This window comes from Mesoplodon bidens (genome assembly GCF_964165515.1).
Source record: "Mesoplodon bidens genome assembly, chromosome: 8".
NCBI lineage: Eukaryota > Metazoa > Chordata > Mammalia > Artiodactyla > Ziphiidae > Mesoplodon > Mesoplodon bidens.
Genome location: NC_138165.1, coordinates 95930168 through 95950090, shown reverse-complemented (window position 1 = coordinate 95950090; position 19923 = coordinate 95930168).

Genomic DNA, 19923 nt, shown 5'->3' with positions numbered 1-19923 from the left:
GCAGTGTGAACACAGATGTGTCTAACCAAAAACCCAGTTTCTTGGAGCTTATGATTAGATGCGAGATAGGCCAGGCTTATTTGAGAAAGTCACAGAATCCTAAGTCAGCAGTACTTATCTGTCTTTAATAATAATTTCTCCCCCTGGGCTTTAATGCTGCTCAAAATCCTACCACAAGAACATCAGCCTATTGTGTAGCTCCCTTCAGCGGTGTGAGATGCTGCTTCCTGATGCTAGAAAATGTGGTCTCCCTATGTGCCCAAGAAAAGGACGGATATCCGTGAGCCTTAGCCATTTGTGCCACAGGCAGAAAAGTGGCTCTTCCTCTGAGTCCTCAGTCCCAGAGCTCATCCCTGGGTGGCAGAAGGAGCAAGTAGGATGGTCCAGCGATGGACCAGTTCTAGCCTCTGCTTACCTCCCCTATTCTGTCCCCAGCACCGTTACAAACTAACCCCATAAAGATGCTAGTCTCCAGTTGCCATGGGCCACATGTTACAAAACAAGACATTAAGACATCTCAAAAAGCCCCCAGTCACAACATTCTCTCCGTTTTGCCTCTCCTAGTTTCAAGAGTTCACAAGGATGAAGCAGTAGGTATGCCAGTGATAACCTCACCCTGTCTGCATCCTGAGCAACAGCCGTGTCCATTCAACCCAGCCTCCGTTCCTGCTTCTCATGCTCACCCCCCAGCTCCGGCTCCACAGCCAGAGCTTCCTTCTCTCCCCATGAGGGCCTCTGTACATTAAGATTCCATTTCACAGTGGGGAGACAGGATAAGATGTATCTTAATTTACCTGGTGTTCTGCCTACCTCACTTATTTAGATTTTCAGCCTGCTGAGAAGGAATTGCGCCTACCTTAATGATCTGCTCGGCACTTAACCTGTTGCTGACACTTGAATGTGTTCTAACTCTGGTTAAAATTCGGGGACAGCCTTTATAGTCCGGCAGCCTGGGGGTAGGAGGCACTCTCTGGCCCTTCATTATTACTGAATTTTCTGCTCAGCAAAGTCAAGAAAATAGGAGTTGTAATGAGATTAAGTCTGAATTTAGAAAATGTCATTCCTTGAATCCCAACTACTGGCATGGGTGAGGCCCCATATTTCTAGCCTGACACTCAACCTTTGTGGTTCCTACAGATTCCAAGGGCTTGGTGGTTCTCGGCTGCCTACCTTCTACAAATGATTAGAAATTAATTTGACTTGGTTCAGCATTATCTGACAATTGCGTTGACCACCTCCCCACCCCCGTGAAGCTTTCTGGCTAATGTACATCCCCGCCGTGTGGCTTAATGTCTCCAATGCTGTTGCACATTATTTTAAGCTCATGCCAATTATAATTTTTAATACAGTCTGAAAATCATGCTGTTACTTAGAAACAAAGGACACTCCAATAAATAATAATATTTTGTGAGCCTACTGATACCCTCGATTCTTTTTCATGGGATTGAAAGTTAGTGGCGAGACCTCTCCCAGTCACTCGTGACGGGCTTCCGCCACCTGCAGCTCCTCCCCTAGACGCCAGCTCAGGCCCCACGCACACTGTCCTCTTTCTCCTCACTCCCACCCCTTTTGGGCCATGACAGGGTGGGCCTGGGTGAGCTCCCCTCTTCCCATCTCTGTTCCCAAAGCATACCTGGGGTCCCGATGGAAAAACCCATCCAAAGGGTAGTTGGATTCAGAAACACCAAGCTAAAGTCCCAGGCATCTGTTATAACAGAAGCCAAGGGTTGAACATCACCACTGATATGGGGGACCTCAACTTTTTTCTCCCTGTAGACTTTTTTCATTGTTTTTCCCTGGGAAATGACTTTAGCTGCAGACATGATACATGGGCAGACCTTTCAGTGGACAGCCCCTGTGGTAATCAGGGTTTAGGGATTCCACAGCAAGGCTGGACCCCAGACTTAAACTTCAAGGGGATTCCCACCCCCCGTGTCTCCCAGGCTCCTAGAGCACTCACTTCCTTCCCTCTTCTTTTGGGGTGAAGGTCCCCTTCCTCCCTGGGCAAGGGGGAGCCAAATGTCACTTTGGGAAGCTCATCATACAGGGTTGTTCAAAAGTTGTAAGGTCCTGTATATGTAAGGACATCTGTGTCATGGGTACTCAGAAAAGGTCAAGCACATCCCCCCGAAGACCAGCAGACTCTCTAGAGAAGGAAAAGTCCTGCCACCCACTCTGTCCCCTCCCCACTCCCCAACAGCAAACTGCTCAACATGTACCATCTTAGCGGTCGGACTCAGACAAAAGACCACTGATTCCTGGCTCATTGCCCCCAGTCAGGAGCCACACTAGGATCTTCTTCTTAGAGCTTGACCCACTGGAGGTCTCAGAGGTGCCCAGACAAAAGGGGTCTCATGCTAACAGTCGACATATTATGTTCCACAGAAAGCAAGCCCAGTTTTTTTGGGTTTTTGTTGTTGTTGTTGTTGTTGTTGTTTTTTGCGGTACGCGGGCCTCTCACCGTTGTGGCCTCTCCCGTTGCAGAGCACAGGTTCCAGACGCACAGGCTCAGCGGCCATGGCTCACAGGCCCAGCCGCTCCACGGCATGTGGGATCTTCCCAGACCAGGGCACGAACCCGCGTCCCCCGCATCGGCAGGCAGACTCTCAACCACTGTGCCACCAGGGAAGCCTAAGCCCAGTTTTATTAGTTAACATTTATTCATTGCCCTGTACTGTGCCAAACACTTCACATAGGTTAACTATTTAGTCCAAAGACGTATTGACAAATACTCTCCCCTTGACCAAACTTTAGTCAGGCTCCTCTCAGCCTTCTTCTTGACCATGTATCTACCCCTTGAGCTCCAATGTCCAGCTTTTCAGAGTCCAGTTTTAGCAAGACTCCTCCTAAGTCAGTTTAGAGAGGATTCCCCACCCTTGGTATCTGATCACCCTTGATATCTAATCAAATTCCTCATCTCCCATCCTTGATATCTGATCACCCTGGCTTGCCTTCAACCATATTCCTATTAAGTTGGCTTAGCAAGAATCCCCCTACCTTCGAAGTGTCCCCTTAGTAATATTCCATCCACTGACCACCTCACTCTGCTCTTTGGCTATAAATCCCCAGTTATCTTTGTCGGGGATTTATATTCAGAGTTGAGCCCCATCTCTCTCCCCTATTGCCAGACCCTTCTTGCGATAGTCCTGAATAAATGTTACCATGTGAACAAGAATCAGAATAACCTTTTTCTTGAAAAACAGGTACCACTACTATTCGCATGTAACAAACAAAGAACAGAGGCTCAAAAGAGAACTCCATATTATTTGCCTACCATGTATCAGAGACAAGATTTGCAGGCAAGGAATCTGACTCCAAAAATCCATGCACTTAACCATTTCCCTTAACTGCCAATTTGCTGCAAAGTCACTCTCTTCCCCTTGCTAGTGATAACACATATTTTAAGAGCCGCCAAATCAGACCAGACTGGAAAATCTTGGGTGGTCCCATCTTCCACAGACAAGCTATAAAACAAAATTATAAGAGATCCTGCCCTTTCAGTCTTGTTATCCTAGATGAATCGCAGCAAATAGGACCAGCTGAATTCCTCACTCTTGGCCAGTTTTGTAGTTGGAGAGACCCAGCTTTAGTAGCATAATTCAGCGAATACTATCCATTTGCAAGGTGCTGTACTAGGCACCAGAAGAAATATAGATGTACAGTTAGTCCCCTACATACGAATGAGTTCCGAGAGCGCATTCACAAATCCCATTTGTTCCTAAGTCCAACAGTGTTAGCCTAGGTATCCAGCTAATACAGTCGGCTATATAGTACTGTACTGTAATAGGTTTATAATACTTTTCACAAAAATAATACATAAAAAAACACAAAAAATAAAGAAAACATTTTTACTCTTACAGTACAGTACTTGAAAAGTACACCAGACACGTGAGCTAACTTACATGACTGGACATGCGAACGCATGTTCGTATCTTTGAAAGTTCACAACTTGAAGGTTTGTATGTAGGGTACTCACTGTACAAGGCAGTCTAATCTAAACCTATGCACTATGGTGATGAAACATCCTAGCAGGGTAAAGAATCTAACTGAGCAGGATATTAGCATCATTTAACTTTATGTTCCCTATAATTATCACTTCACTTCTTTCCTAGGCCCTGGAGGAAAATGCAGCTATCATGCAAGCTGGTTTATCTCCAAACTAGCACTTTTCATATCCAAATAGAAGGTCAGTGGCCCACAAATAAAGGACTCAGGTTGTATCATTCCCACAAGCCCTAGCAGGCCCTTCTGCTCACCTTCAGCCCGAAGCCACCAGCCTCTATTTGTCTGAAAACCCAGGTGTGTGTGGAGATCTGAGGGCACTGATGCCAGGTCAGAATGTTCTGTTGTGCTGGAGAATTTTCCTCCATCGTTTCACTGAATTAAAAATCATTTGAGGTTCTGTTCCTAAGCCAGTGTAGCCTGGGGCCTCTAAAAGGACAGCTGTAAGAAACTGCTTGCCATGCTAGGGCTTCTGTGGCACATTATTCAGAATGAGGGTACAGCCCCGCAGGCCTCCAGCTCACCCTCTGGCAGGAAATTGCTTCCTACAGTCATCCCTGGGACAAAAGCCAGCCACACCATCAGGAACCATAAAGGGGCCAAAAGGCAAGCATCCATCCTCTCAGATCAATTTCATTTCAGTATCTCTGCTTCCCAACTCTGCTCTCTCTCCCTGCCCTGTTATATTCCTAAATCCTATTTACCTTGATTTTTGAAATGTGTTTGTTTCATCATGCCTTCATGTTTACATGTCTTCTTAACTGTTAGCTTATCCTTGGCCTCTGGTATGTGAGAGCCGTCTTAAAACATGGTCTCCATGTTCTCAGCTTGTCCTTTCATTCATTCATTCATTCATTCACCAAATATTTATTGGGAACTATTAGGTGTCAGACTGTGTAAGACGCTGAAGATACGAATAAGATGCCATCCTTGTATTTGAGGAAGTCAGGGTCAAGTAGAGGAGAGAGACATGTAAATCAATCATTGTAATGCATGCAATGAGCTTGTTCAAAGCTCAGAAACAGCAAGGAGCAAGGTGAAACTGGAAGGAACAGAGACATCTGCACAGAGGTGGACGAGAAGGGGGTGAATGTGCTCGATCCTAAGGACCAGAAGGGAGGACACAGAGACCCCAGAAACAGAGGCTGTACAATCAAAGCCAAAAGGACATGAAAAGAGTCAGCTGGATTTACGAAATCAAAGTATTGATAAGTTCTCCACAGTCAAAGTATGATACGTGAGGTATGAAGCACAAAAGAATGTGGGGGCAAACAAGCTGCAGGGGCCAGATTTTGGAAGGCCTTCTGTGGCCCACTGGGGACTTTATTTAGCAATATTAATAGCCTAAAATTTTTAAGGTTTACAGTGGGCCAGGCCCTGCACAATGCACTTCACATGCATTACTTTATCTGATCCTTATCAGATCCTCATGAGGTAAGGATGAGGTTGAACCATAAGAAATTTACCAATACTCTACCATTTTGACCTACAGTCATGGAAATCTCACGGTTCAACAATTGCACTGCAATTGTTATCACCTCTTAAGAGATGGGGAAATAAGCCATCTTACTTGATTGCCAAAGGTCATACAGCTAGTAACTGGAGGGGCAAAGATTCAAACTGCCAGTCTGATAAGAGGAGGGGTAAAATTAAAATTAGATAAGGGACTAGAAGACCTCAAGGCACGTGGTTATTCAGGGCAGAGCACTGTGGGAAGAGGGTACAGTAAGTACAAATTCCCTGGAACAAAAGCATGCCTGGTATGTTCTAGAAATCCAAGGAGGTCAGTGTGGCCGGAGTGGAGAGAATGGCAAGAAGGAGGGTGGTAGGAGATGAAGTTTGAGAGGTGACATGCAGTAAGATCGCATTGAGCGATAGTCCAATAAGGACTTTGGCTTTCACTCTGAATAAGGTGGAAAACCAAGTGACATGTTTTAACAGGATCATCCAGGCTGCCGGGTTGAGAACAGACTGTAGAGGAGAAGGCCCATTAGGAGGCAAAAGAGGATGATGGTTGGGATAAATGTGGTGGCAGCTGAGGGGAAGGAGCCATCAGGATGTGTTGATGATCTGGATGAAAGGTGTGCAGGAAAAAGAGAGTCGAGGATACTGCCAAGATTTTAGAAGAATGAGGTTGCACTAACCAAGATGAGGAAGTTGCCAGTAGCACTGGCTACAGGACATTATTAGAAGCTCAGGTACAGAAATGTCAAGTTTGAGATGCTCAGTGGACCAACTGGAGTTACCAAGTAGGCAGTTAGCTATGGGAGTGTGCAGTGCAAGGGAGAGGTCCAAGCTGGAGGATATATTTGGAAGCCATCAGCAGACAGATGGAATTAAAGCCATGTGACTGGAGAAGATCATCTAGGCAGTGGATGTGAGTGGAAAACAGAAACGGTCCAGGAATGATGCATGGGGGCCTCCAATATATTTAGAGGTCATAAACCTGGGAAGGAATCAACGAAAGAGATTGAGAAGGAGTGACGAGAAAAGTGAGAACCACTGGTGGGCGCTGATTTTAGCAACACGAAGACCATGAGGAAGAGGAAGACTGCTCTCATTTCTCAGAACACTGCCTGTTCTCACGGCCCCAGTTGCCCATCTGCCCAGCACTGCCAGTCAAAGCCCAGACTCAGTACAGCTATAACTGTCTGAACTACCAGGGCAGTTCATTACCAGTGGTCACTGAATTATTCCAATATCAGATGTTTTTATTGAGGTAACAAGAAAGCTTCATTGCCTGAATCGCATAATCACACACTCTCTGTAACCACAGAATTCCCTAAGAGTAGGTATGATTTTATTTATTTTCAATATAAGGGTATTTATCATGAAAATAATTAAATCTCTGAAAATTCTGGTACTTTTTATGTCATTTCCTAAAATTATCCATTGAGAATCACCCTTAAGAGGGCTCTATTTTTTTTTTCTGCTGCGAGCAATAGAGGAACTGTTATTTGTGCCTCCCCAAACCAAACTCACTGTGATTACATCTGCAAACCAATGAATTAACAAGGACAGTAGTTCCCAAGCACACATGAAACTCCCTTATTAAATGCTGATATGAAAGCAAACATTCATTGACAGGACTTCAAATGGCAGACCAAATCCAGAGAACATCACATAATCAATGGTCAAATCCCATTTCTAAAATTTGCTCCTTGCCTTACAGTTTTTATTGAAATTTTCTATCCCACACAAAAATTGCTTCTTTGCTACACAGGATCACACACTCACAGACACTTTTATTTCCTTTCCCATTTATAGGGTTCTCCTCTAAGCAGTATTTTCTCTTCCGAATCTGTTGTAGAAGAAATTATGACATTTCACTGAACACAGAGTCGTACAGCTATATGAACACACAGATACGTGTAATACAAGCATGGATGAGTTCCATATGTTTTTTGAAAAAACTAAAGTTCTACTAGAGCAAGAGGGCATTCAATATTAATCATACACACATGAATCTTACTTAATAGTCTTGCCAGTGGCTTTGATTTCTGAGAAAATTAACATTTCAGTCTATGTAAATAAGCGTTGCCTTTGAAAGAAACAGAAGGGAAAATGATGTTTTGCCTCTCCTGCAATGGAGCTTCCTCCTCTGGTTTGTCTGCATCAGCCGAGGTCAAGAGAAAATCTTCTCCTGCCTTCCAACACCCACCTCCCTTGACCTTGATTAATATCTGGAACAGCTGACAAACCACGCTTTGGCCATCCAAGTCTGACTTCATTCCTAAAGGCAATCAGAGAGCCTTTCTGTGCAAGGCATCAAGACTTCTGCATTCATTCTAAGCAGATACATAGTGGAAACTTCCACAAAGTGGCTCTTTCCCTGCCAACCCCCAGAAAATACAGATAGGAGGAGCTTTTATTTGATCTTCCAGAAGCTTAAATGATCCAAAAGACTTCCAGAAGCCTTATGTGGTTGCATTGCCTCTTACACGTGTTAACATATGTGTTACACTTTCAAATAAGAGCACTTTTGCAAATCTACCCTACTCCCCAAGACAAGAGGAAAAAAAGACTTTGATGGTTCTCCAGAACTGCCCTAATGTGGCATGGTCATCCTCACTGTGATCTTCAGAAGGGCGGAAACTCAAGAAATTCAGCTTTGGGCTTCCCTGGTGGTGCAGTGGTTGAGAGTCCGCCTGCCGATGCAGGGGACACGGGTTCGTGCCCCGGTCAGGGAGGATCCCACATGCCGCGGAGCAGCTGGGCCCATGAGCCATGGCCGCTGAGCCTGCGCGTCTGGAGCCTGTGCTCCACAACGGGAGAGGCCACAACAGTGAGAGGCCTGTGTACCACAAAAAAAAAAAAAAAAAAAAAGAAATTCAGCTTTGTTGTCACCCTTTTACCTAGGGAACAGATCCCAAAACAGAATCGGAATCACTTCCTTCTGAGAAATCATGGATTCTTGTAACACATCACTTCAGGAAGAAAAACTTCTGAGGTAGTTTTTTTGGATAAAACTAGATTTATGTCTCTGGCAGCTATTTGGTTAGAAGCCTTTTGATGTGTGATCTTAACACGAATCAGTATCTCCAGAGGGGTCATTTCTGCCAACTTCGGGTCCTTGTGGAGCCCCGCAGAGCAGCTCCAGCCACAGCCCCTCTCAGCCACGTGGCAGCTGTGGGGAAATGGACACAGTGAGAGAATCCCGACACCCGGCTCTGAACTGCTCCACCTGAGCGGGTGTGTGACCAAGGAAAGTCACTGAATCTCTATCGAGCTGAACTCTTCTCATCCAAAAACGGGGTTATTAGTCCAGGTCAGACAACCCAAACTTTCAAAAGCAGGGGAAAAATTAAGTGAGCCATGGCATATCCAATATAGGGAATACTCTGGATTCAGGATAAAGAATGAGAGAGACTACTGGTGCTGATGGAGAAAGATTTCCAAGACACACAGACACACTGTAAAAAGAAAAAGAGCAAATCACAGAACCAAAACCTACAAGATATTCCCATTTTATAGAAAAAGCATCTTATTCCATGTAGAAAAGTAAACTATAAACTCATCACAAGTTTATGTCTAAATATATGCAAACAGAGAATTCCCTAGCGATCCAGTGGTTAGGGCTCCACGCTCTCACTGCCGAGGGCCCAGGTTCGATCCCTGGTCATCCCTGGTTGGGGAACTAAGATCCCACAAGCCACGCAGTGTGGCTAAATAAATAAATAAATGCAAATATATGAATGTGTGTGTGTTGGTATATATACATACCCCTCCATGCTTAGAGATTTGTCTAAAGGGATGCTCATCATACTGATAACAGCATTTAACTCCAGGGAGGGGAGTATAGTTGTGTTGGACTAAAGAGGGGAATTTTCTCTTTTTGGCACTCTAGATAATTTTTTAGCAATAAGAATGCATTTACATATTACTTACATAACTTAAAAATAAGCTTAAGTTGATTAATTCATTTGTTGATTTAATTATTCCCCTAAGATTCAACAAGTGCTTTGACAGAAAGTTAGTTGCTTCTGCACTATCCATCTCCCCTTCCTCCTTGTGCATATGACCCTGATTTTCAGAGACACCGTGTTCCAAGCTGAACATTTGCTTTCCCCACATTTTTGCAGCTCCAAATAGCCAATAGGGGATACATTCTGGCCAATGAGACACAAATGGAAGTGCTGTGGAGGGGAGGGAGGAGGTGATACCTCTTCTCCCTGCCTTGAAGGGATAGGATGGCTGGAACTGCAGCAGCCATCTTGCCAACATGAAGTGTCAAGTATGAGAGATCAGGCCAGATGTTGTTGAGTCACTAACCAATGCAGCAGCTGCCTACCTTCAAAATTCTTGTTTATCGAGAAATATAAACCCTATCAGTTTAAGCCACTGTGAGGTGAGTTTTTGTTACTAACAGCAAAATGCATTCCTAATCAACACAACTGCCTATGATGCACTGACCAGAGTCAAGCTAGAGAAGTTGATTTTACAAGAGATAAGAGGAATTATCAGCAGCATAAAATGCCTGAGATTACAAAGATGAGATCCAAAACATAAATAATAAAAACGGGATAAAATAGGAGTGCCCCAATTTCTTCATAGGGCTATTGAGCCAATTAGATAAGACTCTACGTATGAAAATATTGATAGTTTGTAAATGGGGGAACAATGTACAGATATAAGGGCTGTTTTTTAGGGGGGGGTTGTTTGTTTGTTTTTGCATATGTAGTCAGAGTGTGCTATGAACAGTGGCTAAATTGCACACTCTGAAGTCAGACCACAGGGCTTGAAATCTTGGCAAAGCACACACACAACCTTTGAAAGTTGGGTAAGTTATTTCTCTGCACCTCAATTTCTTAATATGTGAAACTGGAATCATAATAATAATTACACCCATAGGACTACTGTAAGGATTAAATAATGTATTAGAGGCTTAGCACAGAGCCTGGCATGGGTGGCCCTCAGGATGAGTCAGTCATTCTTATTATAGGATGACTTAAAAGGCATCCAAAGGTCCCCAGGTGCCAAAAAAATATCCCCCATGACCTCCCCACTAGTCAGAGAAAATCTCGCAATAGTTACTATCTGGCTTAAGGTCTCACAGATCACTGTTAGAAAAGAAAAGTAGAACTTACCGAAAGAAGGTTAAACCTTTATATTCCAGAAATATTTACAGAGCAGCTATGACAAGCAAGCAAGGCACTGAGGAGGATAAAAAAGAATGCCAAAGATAATGTTCTGTGCTCTCAGGGAACCTGAAGAGATAAGACACAAATGAGAGGAAAGTGACAGACTATATAAGAGATAAATAACAGCTCAATGCTGTACAAGAAATGCCACAAGCCAATGTGTGATTAACTGCCAAATAGCGATGCAGAGAAAGATCAGAGCCATCCAAAGGCCAGAGAGATGGCTGTTGGGGGAATGATCCAGGACTGCTTCAAGGAGACAAGGGGCTCTGCACCAAGGATGGGATGGCTTTTGACAAGCAGGGTGGAGCAGACGGGCATGCCAGGAAGAGAATGGAGCATGACCCAAATCATGGAAACAGGAAACCCCTGAGCATAGTTGGGGGTGACGCAGGGGTGGAGACCATGATTGTGTGGGTGAGTCTGACCAAAGCCAAGGGGTTACACAAGAGGCACAATGCATCATGAGACAGAGGAAGCAAGGGTAGCTGGGAGTCTGAATATGAAGGACTTGGACTAGATGGAAAAGTCTGAAATGCAACCTATAGCCAGTGGAGGGCCATACAGGTTCCAGATGAGCAAAAAAAGACCAGAACCTTCTGTGGACACTCATCAGGAAGCAATGAGTAGAACTACGGGACCAAGAGAGTCAGCAAAAGGAGACAACCCACTGGGACCGGTGGATAGTGACATAGATGGGAGAGCATGGTGAGAGCCTGAACTGGGACAGGCCAGAGGGAAAAACAAAAACACTAAGCCCATTACCAGTCAGTCATACCTACAACAAATGGTCAATCCTTTATGGTTCTGTTTCTATTGATGTTCACCTCCACTCACGCTAGTTTATAAGATTAGTTCCTATATGGAGTAAGACCATGAGGGGGAAGATCCCAGGACAGGTAAGTTTGGGGGAAGCAAAGGAGAAGGGAAAGCTTAGGAGCCAGGTTCACTGCCTTAGAAGGCAGGCAGAGACGTGTATGCAACCCAAGGTATGCATGGAGGGCTGGGCTCCTGGGGACACAGAGAGAGGAGATGGAAGACGGCAGAAGAGAAAAGATCTGTTAAGAGAGATTTGACCCATCTTGACCAACAGATAGTCTGAGCTTCAACTGAACTCAAGTGGTTCAACGTCCGGGATGTTGACACAGCTCTCCTTGTGCACAGAGCCCCCAGTGCTTGGGGAGGCTAGTCTGCTAGCAGGTCTAGGACTGTGCTCAGATATCTGCACTGCACAGCCCAGAGACCACAACCAGAGAGAGCGACCAAGTGCTTTGCGAGCTCAGCTGAGGAAAGGGCTTCCCCTGGATGGGTTGGAGAAGGGGGCTTACATCAGGTGACACGGGATGGAGGAGGGAGACTTCAGATGCTCTTTGGAAGTAAGTGGGTCTTGGAGAAGAGAGAAGAGTTCTACAGAAAAAACTTCACAAACCTAGTCCCAACTGCAGAAAAGACTTGGGCTTGCCTGAAAATACATATTCTACTGGGGAAAGCACTGACACCTGAGTAAAGGGAGGGAAGGCACTGATGCAGTTATCTTGCAGACAAGCCATCACACAGAGCTGGCCTGTGAGGAGATGATTAGGCTGGGAGGTCAATGTCAGGCTTACAGCTGCATACCCCACTGCCTGTGACACTTCACAACACACATCACTTGTGCAGTAAATATGTATTAAATGGATGAATGAATGAAGAAACACGTGCTATTCTCATTGACTTCACATCAGTCCTGACTGGGCTCCTGCTTCACTCCCTGCCTGCAATGCCCAGCTGAGACAGACAGGGTGGTACAGAAACCTCAGGGTCCCATTCATCGCCTTCACCCCTCAGATGCAGTCAAAACCAGCCCTAAGCATTTCTATGTGTTTCCTTATACCCGGCTTGCTCAGCCTTCCAGAGCCAAAGGTGTCTCTCAAGCAGAAGACCCTAGACCCCCTTTCACCATTGTGAATAGGGGATGCACACTTCCTGTTTCAGAAGAGAGTCAGGACATCAAGGAAAAGCAAATCTCTGGCATCCCACCAGAGATTTCCCCTCTGTCTTCATGGTATAACCTCCCTCAGGCCTGGAAGTTGAGGGATGGTCTGAGTTGCCTGGTCACGTCTTTGGTGCATAGATAATGCCATTAATGCAAGTCAAAATCTCTCTTAAAATAATAAAAGCCAACATTTACTGAGTATTCAATATGGGTCAAATACTGTGCAAATCTCTGTAGATAAATGATCTTCTTCAAGTGCCATTTTTGTCTCCATTTCACAGATGGGAAAACTGGGTTTAAAGAAATGAAGAAAGCTGCTCAATTCATAGAGCTGTTCGATGACAGAGGGAACATTCGAACACAGGCACCCTGAATCCAGAGTGCACCTTCCTTAACCACAGTGTACAGACCCTTCCTCCTTAAGCAGGTGAGTAGAGCTGGCTGGTGGTTGAGACCATTCTCAATAAACAGAGGGCCAGCTGGGCGCTTGAATTTGGCCTAATATTCAGGATGCAGAGCTAATAATGAATCAAGCCGCTTGGCCCATGAGACCCTACAGAAGCCTCTGAGCTTCTCCGGCTTCCCCTGCAGTCTGGCTAACCCTCTTTGAGGTGGCACCACTAATTACCAAACTCTCTATTTGGCTGAGCAGATACTCAGTGATGCTCCTTGCCACTCCTGTGTTAGATGCATCCTCTGTGAAAGTTGACCTCTATGTGAGACGGGAAAATTCAGCTCCCTGCCAGAAAGTCTGCCCTGGCTTCTTTTTCATCACTGTATTTTAACAAATCCACCATAGCTTTTTTTCTTTCTACCTCGCCAGGAAGCCAAGAGTGGCATTTCAAAGGACACGTTTACCCCACAGCAATTTCTCTCTTCCACCCCCATGTGCTTTCTTCTCATAAAATCAGACCAGACAATGAAGCTGTAAACCCAGCTGGTAAGATTGATGTCCTGTTTCTTCGACCTCCCTCCGGTGGGTATGGCTCAGGAGCTGTTCACTGTGAACCATAAACATTCAACTGAAAATGCTTCGAGATAAAGACAATCACAATAACAATAAAATGTAAAAGGTTTTAATTGACATAGGAGAAGGGTGAATTCGAGAGAACCTACGGCACACAAATAATGAACTGGACAAAACTGCAAGGAAAAATCTTGACCTCGGGATTCTGGAGAGCTCTACCTTATTGCCCACCAACATCTGGAGCACATACACCAGGAATGTCCGGTCCCTACGAAATGTAACCAAACAAATCAACTGCTCTCCTCCTTATTTCAAGCACTTTCATTTTTACAATGAATGGGGAATCTCTGGCAATCACTGTTATACCATTTACGATAAAAAAATCAGCAAGTAGACAGATTATAGAAAATAAAACAGAGGCTCGTATATTCTGCAATCTCATCTCTGCCAAAAATGAGCTGCTAAAATAAATCCTAGAAGTTTTATATTTTTGTCTGCCACCTTTTGTTTTTAAAACCCTCTGTTGGACAACAAGGATAGGACTTCGATGGAACTTAACACAAGCTGACTTGTGTTATGTTTGTGAACACAAACATAAATGACTGTAGATAAATGATCTTGAAGTGTCATTTTTGTCTCCATTTCACAGATGGGAAAACTAGGTATAAAGAAATGAAGAAAGCTGCTCAATTCATAGAGCTGTAGATAAATGATCTGGTAAATCATTTATCTACCAGACTTGAGATATGGCAAATTTATGAGAAATTGAAAACCATTTGTGAGTTTCTCATTCCCTCTATTTTCTGTGATAATTGGTAGATGAACTTTTCCATTCCCTAAATTCTGAAAGTGAAAAATACAAAGTTGATATGTATGTTAATCATCAAAATAAAGGTACAAAAATTGTAGCACATCTAACAGTGGAGGGGCTGCTCGCCAACCAAAAAAGGATCTACTGACTGCTGAAAATGAAAAACAAATACCTCCCATTTTAACTGTTTTCCTTCAGTTTCCCCAAAGAACTTATATACATGTCTCTGCTTCCAGAGAGTGAGTTTCATATTCCTCATCCATAAAATATGTGTTGGATTAGGTGGTCTCCCAGCTGCCTTCCCCATTCAAACAAATTCTATGATGTTAAATACACATATACACTGTATATTTAAAATACATTTGTGTCTATACATAAATACATGTGTATGTGTGTGTGTATATATATATATATATATATATATATATATAAGCTATGCTAACATGTCAAGATAATTTTCAAGTAAAAATGCATTTTCCCTTGCATCTGACATGCATTTAGCCTCTCTTCACCTCAGTCTCTGACTCTAAAAAAAAATTAAAGACTTGGAATCATGGGTGGAAAATGGGTTTCAACTTGCTTGCCAAATCTTATCCTTTGCCAGGATCATTATGTTGAAAAGCATCGGCAAAGCTATGCCTGGGCTCAGCATAAAAGAGTGCTTATACTTATAATCAGTATTTATATATAGTGAGCATTTATAATGAGTAATTATAATAAGTTATAACATGAGGCAGATCATACATGATATTTCTATGGCTCTCAATAAGCCTATTAAAGTCTAAATCCTATTCCCTCTGTGGGAGAGTCATTGTAAGGACAAAAGAGACGTTTGGAGTCCACCCATTGGGATTTCACAGCGAAAGAAACAAAGATTCAAATAGATGAAATTATTTGCCTACGGTCAAAACTTGAACCGCAGTGTTCTGAGTCTAGATCCATTAGACTACACCACACCATCTTCCTTAAATTCTAGCAAGCTCTATGCAAGGGGGTGTCTATCTTTGGTCAATGAATCATTCAGGATCCAGCCAGGAAGTAGGACTCTCTCTTCTCTAGGTATTTTAAACAGAGTAAGTTTAATCAGGGAATTAGTTACACAGATTAACTAAAGAGCTAAGAAGCAAAACAGATGAAGCAACCCAGGGATTAGTAACAACAGAAAGTTGCTATCATCCTCGAACTGAAAGAACACAGGGAGGAGGTAATGTCCCCAGAACCATTTCTGAGGCTACCTGGCAAGAGCTGTAAAGAACTATGGAGGAAACTGTGGGGAGCTACAACCATGGAAGAAATGCAACCCGTGATAAAGCATGAAGGCACAGAGAGGGAGAAATACCCTGGCTTCCCATCCCCCCACCTCTACTCCTCTGCAAGTGTCTCCATTGACCAAACCTACTCAGAATCCAGTCAGCAAGACAGCCTGAGACACCTAGTTGCAGAACTGTAAACAATGACAAGCACAGACAAAATAATATGTAGATACGTAAGAGATACACATAGATATGATTTCAGGACATAAGGTAAAACTAAAAGGCTACATCCATATCCCAAGGATATGCCTAATTTTTTCTACTTAATCCATTAACTTACTCCTATTAATATACAAAAATATCTCTCCTCTCCCAAACGGAATGGGAAAAGATCTTTTCTTCATAACTGAGTCTTTTGACTTTAGACTCATAGACAAGGGGCAGAGATTAGTATATAGAAGTCTTGATGGAAGTTTGCACTGAAGCCAAGATAAAAGCAATCTCCTATCCAGATCACTCCAACTCTTACGTGAAGGTTTAAGACCTTGAGAGGAAAAACAAATAACCAAGGAGGGAGGCCCAGGAAAGTTAGCTCTCGTCAGAGGCCTGTAAGTTAAGTGAAGAGGACTTCAAAGTTATAGACTGGAGATAGTTCTGTAGCTTCAGGATCCCTGACCTCAGAGTCTAAGACAATGACTCCCAAACCATAGTACTGGCTATCTACATCAGAACCACTCTGAGACTATTGTTAAAGATCTAAACTCAAGACCTTACACTAGACCCATAGAAGCAGAGATAGAGATAGAACTTGAACATTGCATTTTGGGTAGAGTCTCCAAGATATTTGAGAATTAAGAGTTCCTGGACAAGGAAATCCTTGACATCAACAAGAAATTCAAGATGTGTCAATCAGTCCTCCTTCCCAGGTAGGCTAGTGATAGCTTTTTTTTTTTTTTTTTTTTTTTTTGCGGTATGCGGGCCTCTCATTGTGGCCTCTCCCGTTGCGGAGCACAGGCTCTGGACGTGCAGACTCAGCGGCCATGGCTCACGGGCCCAGTCACTCTGCGGCATGTGGGATCTTCCCAGACCGGGGCACGAACCCACGTCCCCTGCATCGGCAGGCAGACTCTCAACCACTGCACCACCAGGGAAGCCCTAGTGATAGCTTTTAATGACACATGTCATCTATAATAGCTGCCAAGGGTGTTTTGCTCTGTCTGACCATCCACAAGAAGGCCTTTCCACTGCCTAGAACTTGGATTCCTTGGGATCTGTTCCATCTCTGGATTATGTATTTCTAGTACTCTTTTCTCTTTTCCCTTTCCCTGGGGAAAAGCTTGTTTCCCTTCTCCACTGCAATTCTCTCTCATTTTGGCCTCACACTGAACTCCCCTGGAGAACCCCTTCCCTGAAGCTGGGGACCCCCAAGCTGAAAGATCCTCTTGTTTCCCAGGTTACTCTGAAATGGCAGAGCAAGTGGCTGTCATAGAGAGCAGCCCCAGCGGTGGGTCTGGGAGCCCTGCCCATCACAGGTGCTGGGTGCTCCATCCCCTTTGGGGTTAACTGTGGAGGTGAACATTCTCCCACGTTCCCCCACAGTTAATAAAGCCTGCAGGATTCCACTCCAAGATTTACAGCCTCCCTTTCTTCCCCTCTGTAGGGGAGGGATCTGGTGCAGCATTGTTACTTGTGCCTGGTATCACAGTACTTCTTTTCCTTTACACAATCTACACAATGAAAAGATGGTGAGATTACCTGCCAGGACCATTTAAGCTTTAATGATCTTAGTGTGAGCGCTCCCAGAAACACCATGCAGCAACCAAGTCACAGGACACGGCTCTAATAAAATTAAAATTACTAAAATAAACTGCTGGGCATCTGGAAAGCACTGAGAACACAATACATTATGTAAACTGACATCCAAATATTGTACACCTACGTGGCCCTTGAGTTACAACAAAGGCATGAGGCTTGCTAAAGCCTTATTTTTTTAATTTTAATTTCCTTATAAGTGGATTTTAATCACTAGGTAGATAAATCATATTCAATACCAATTTCCTTTATGTTGTCCAGTAGTTTACCATTTCTTTCTGTCAAATTCTCAAATTCACAATTACATACATTCCAGAGCTGCAAATACAAAACGAGAACTATTTAAATGAAAAGTAAAAGAGTTTACAAATACCCAAATAATAGATTCCCCTCCTTTTTACCTCTAGCTCTGTTGGAGTCCACTAAAAACAGACTTAATATAGGATTAAAGGAACCCTTTGTGACTTGATGAAAATCAAGCTCTGTATATCACTCTTTAAAAAAAGAATATGAAACACCAGATGACATTCAGTTTGATCATGAATACTGATAATATAATATTTATTTTAAATATAATGTATTCATCGGTACTCAACCAAAAGTAAAATTAAACTCATCAGGATCAGAATAACTGTTTGGTTTTGCAAAGTCAAGGACCCTCGTTGTGTGGCTTAATGACTTCTTGTTTGTGTTTTGTTAGCATAAATTATCCATCAAGTGCAGGCATTACACCGGATGCAGCATGGCACTCGCGGAGGGAAGAGAGCCGCATCAGGACCCTCATTAAAGGGAAATGTGATTGGAATGGAGTCATTATTCCGTGCCTGGCAAGGCTCTGCTTGTCTCCACTCTCCATCCCTCTGCACCAATTCCATCTGAAGTCAAAGCTGGGCTCTCAGACCTGGATTTTTAAAGGCAACGGATGCAATCAAACAATAGGCATAGTAATGACAGCCACTGTGCTTGTAGCCAAATGTGATAAAAAAAAAAAAGGTGGGGGGAGAAAAACAGTATAATGAGTTTCAGGGAAATCAGATGAGTCTCTGAGAATGCAGGTGCTGGGTGATGCTCTCTCCATTCATCCAACAGCTTATGGCCACAAAAAAAATTCCTTTTCTCAATATCTACAGACATTCTTTCCACCTCATGGTGTTACTCTCCAATAAACTGGGTATGGATAGGACTCAAGTCGTGCTGTGTGTAATAATAATTAAGGAAGACAGGCAAAAATAATGGCCTCCCCATTTCACATAGTACAATCATCCTGTCCCAGTCTGGACACATCCTGCAGCTATTCCAATGTGATTGTATTACTTAACGCAGGGAAAATGTTGTTTTCTAGTAAGAGATGATGCAAAATGAAGTTTTAGAAAGCACCAGGGAAGCCACATAATAGGAAAAGAGGACCTTCCCAATAGAGTGATAAGATGGACTTCTGCAATGTGCATAGCTGAGCATATGTTGTATTGGAATAAAAAATGCAGCTGAACCCAAGGGAACTGAAGAACACAACCACTTCTTATTGTAAACTTAACTAAAACTGCCTGTGTACCTAGTGACAGTTCTGGTTTGGTTCACAGACATTCAGCTCTGAAATAAGAAATGAATATTATCAATGGATGATCATCACTATAAACTAGCCATGGCTTAACCCACCCTCAAGGCTGGGACACTATTACCGGCAGCTTAAGCCTGTCACAAATGTCACATGCAAGACAGTGTCACCATGCAAGACCCACACAGCTGGGGCTCAGATTCAGGCTATAACTGGCTGAGACCGGTCTTTAACACTCTAAACAGATGCCAAAAATGGTTGAGATGTGATGTGCTTAGTTATAAAGTACATCCTCAGGCCTGGTAATAGCTCATAATACGGCCTTACAGATAGGTTCAAGTACATGAAAGGACACTGGACACACAGGTGACAGGAAACAGCTGTGCCCCATTTACACAGAGGACAGGAAAAGAGGGAGTGAAGTTTAAATTACAACAGGCAGGTGTGACAGGTGTAAAAAGACAGAAACGAGGACAACTAAGTTATTAACAAAGGGAAACATTATTAGGTGGTGTAAGGAGTGTGCAAAAGAAATGGACATTACAATATTGAATGTTAACATACACATACATGGCAGAGTGACATGTTGACTCCAGCAATCAGCCTGTATATCAAATTTTTTTTCAGGAAACATTATCTGGAACAATATGAAATTGTTATTTTGGTAGACCAAAAATGGTCAAATATTGACAACTTCCAATGGTTCAACCTAATACTTCTGCCTTAGGTCAGAACCTTGAACAGCACCTAATGCATCCTAGACAATCCACAAATATTCGTTCATAGGATGGGTAAATGAATAAATGAATTTTCAAATAGTTAAAGTGAGAATGTTTAACTGAATGAGTAAGAGTTTTCTGGTTGTGTTGCATATGGAGCAGTCTCTTGTGTTAGCTTCTTTCTCTCA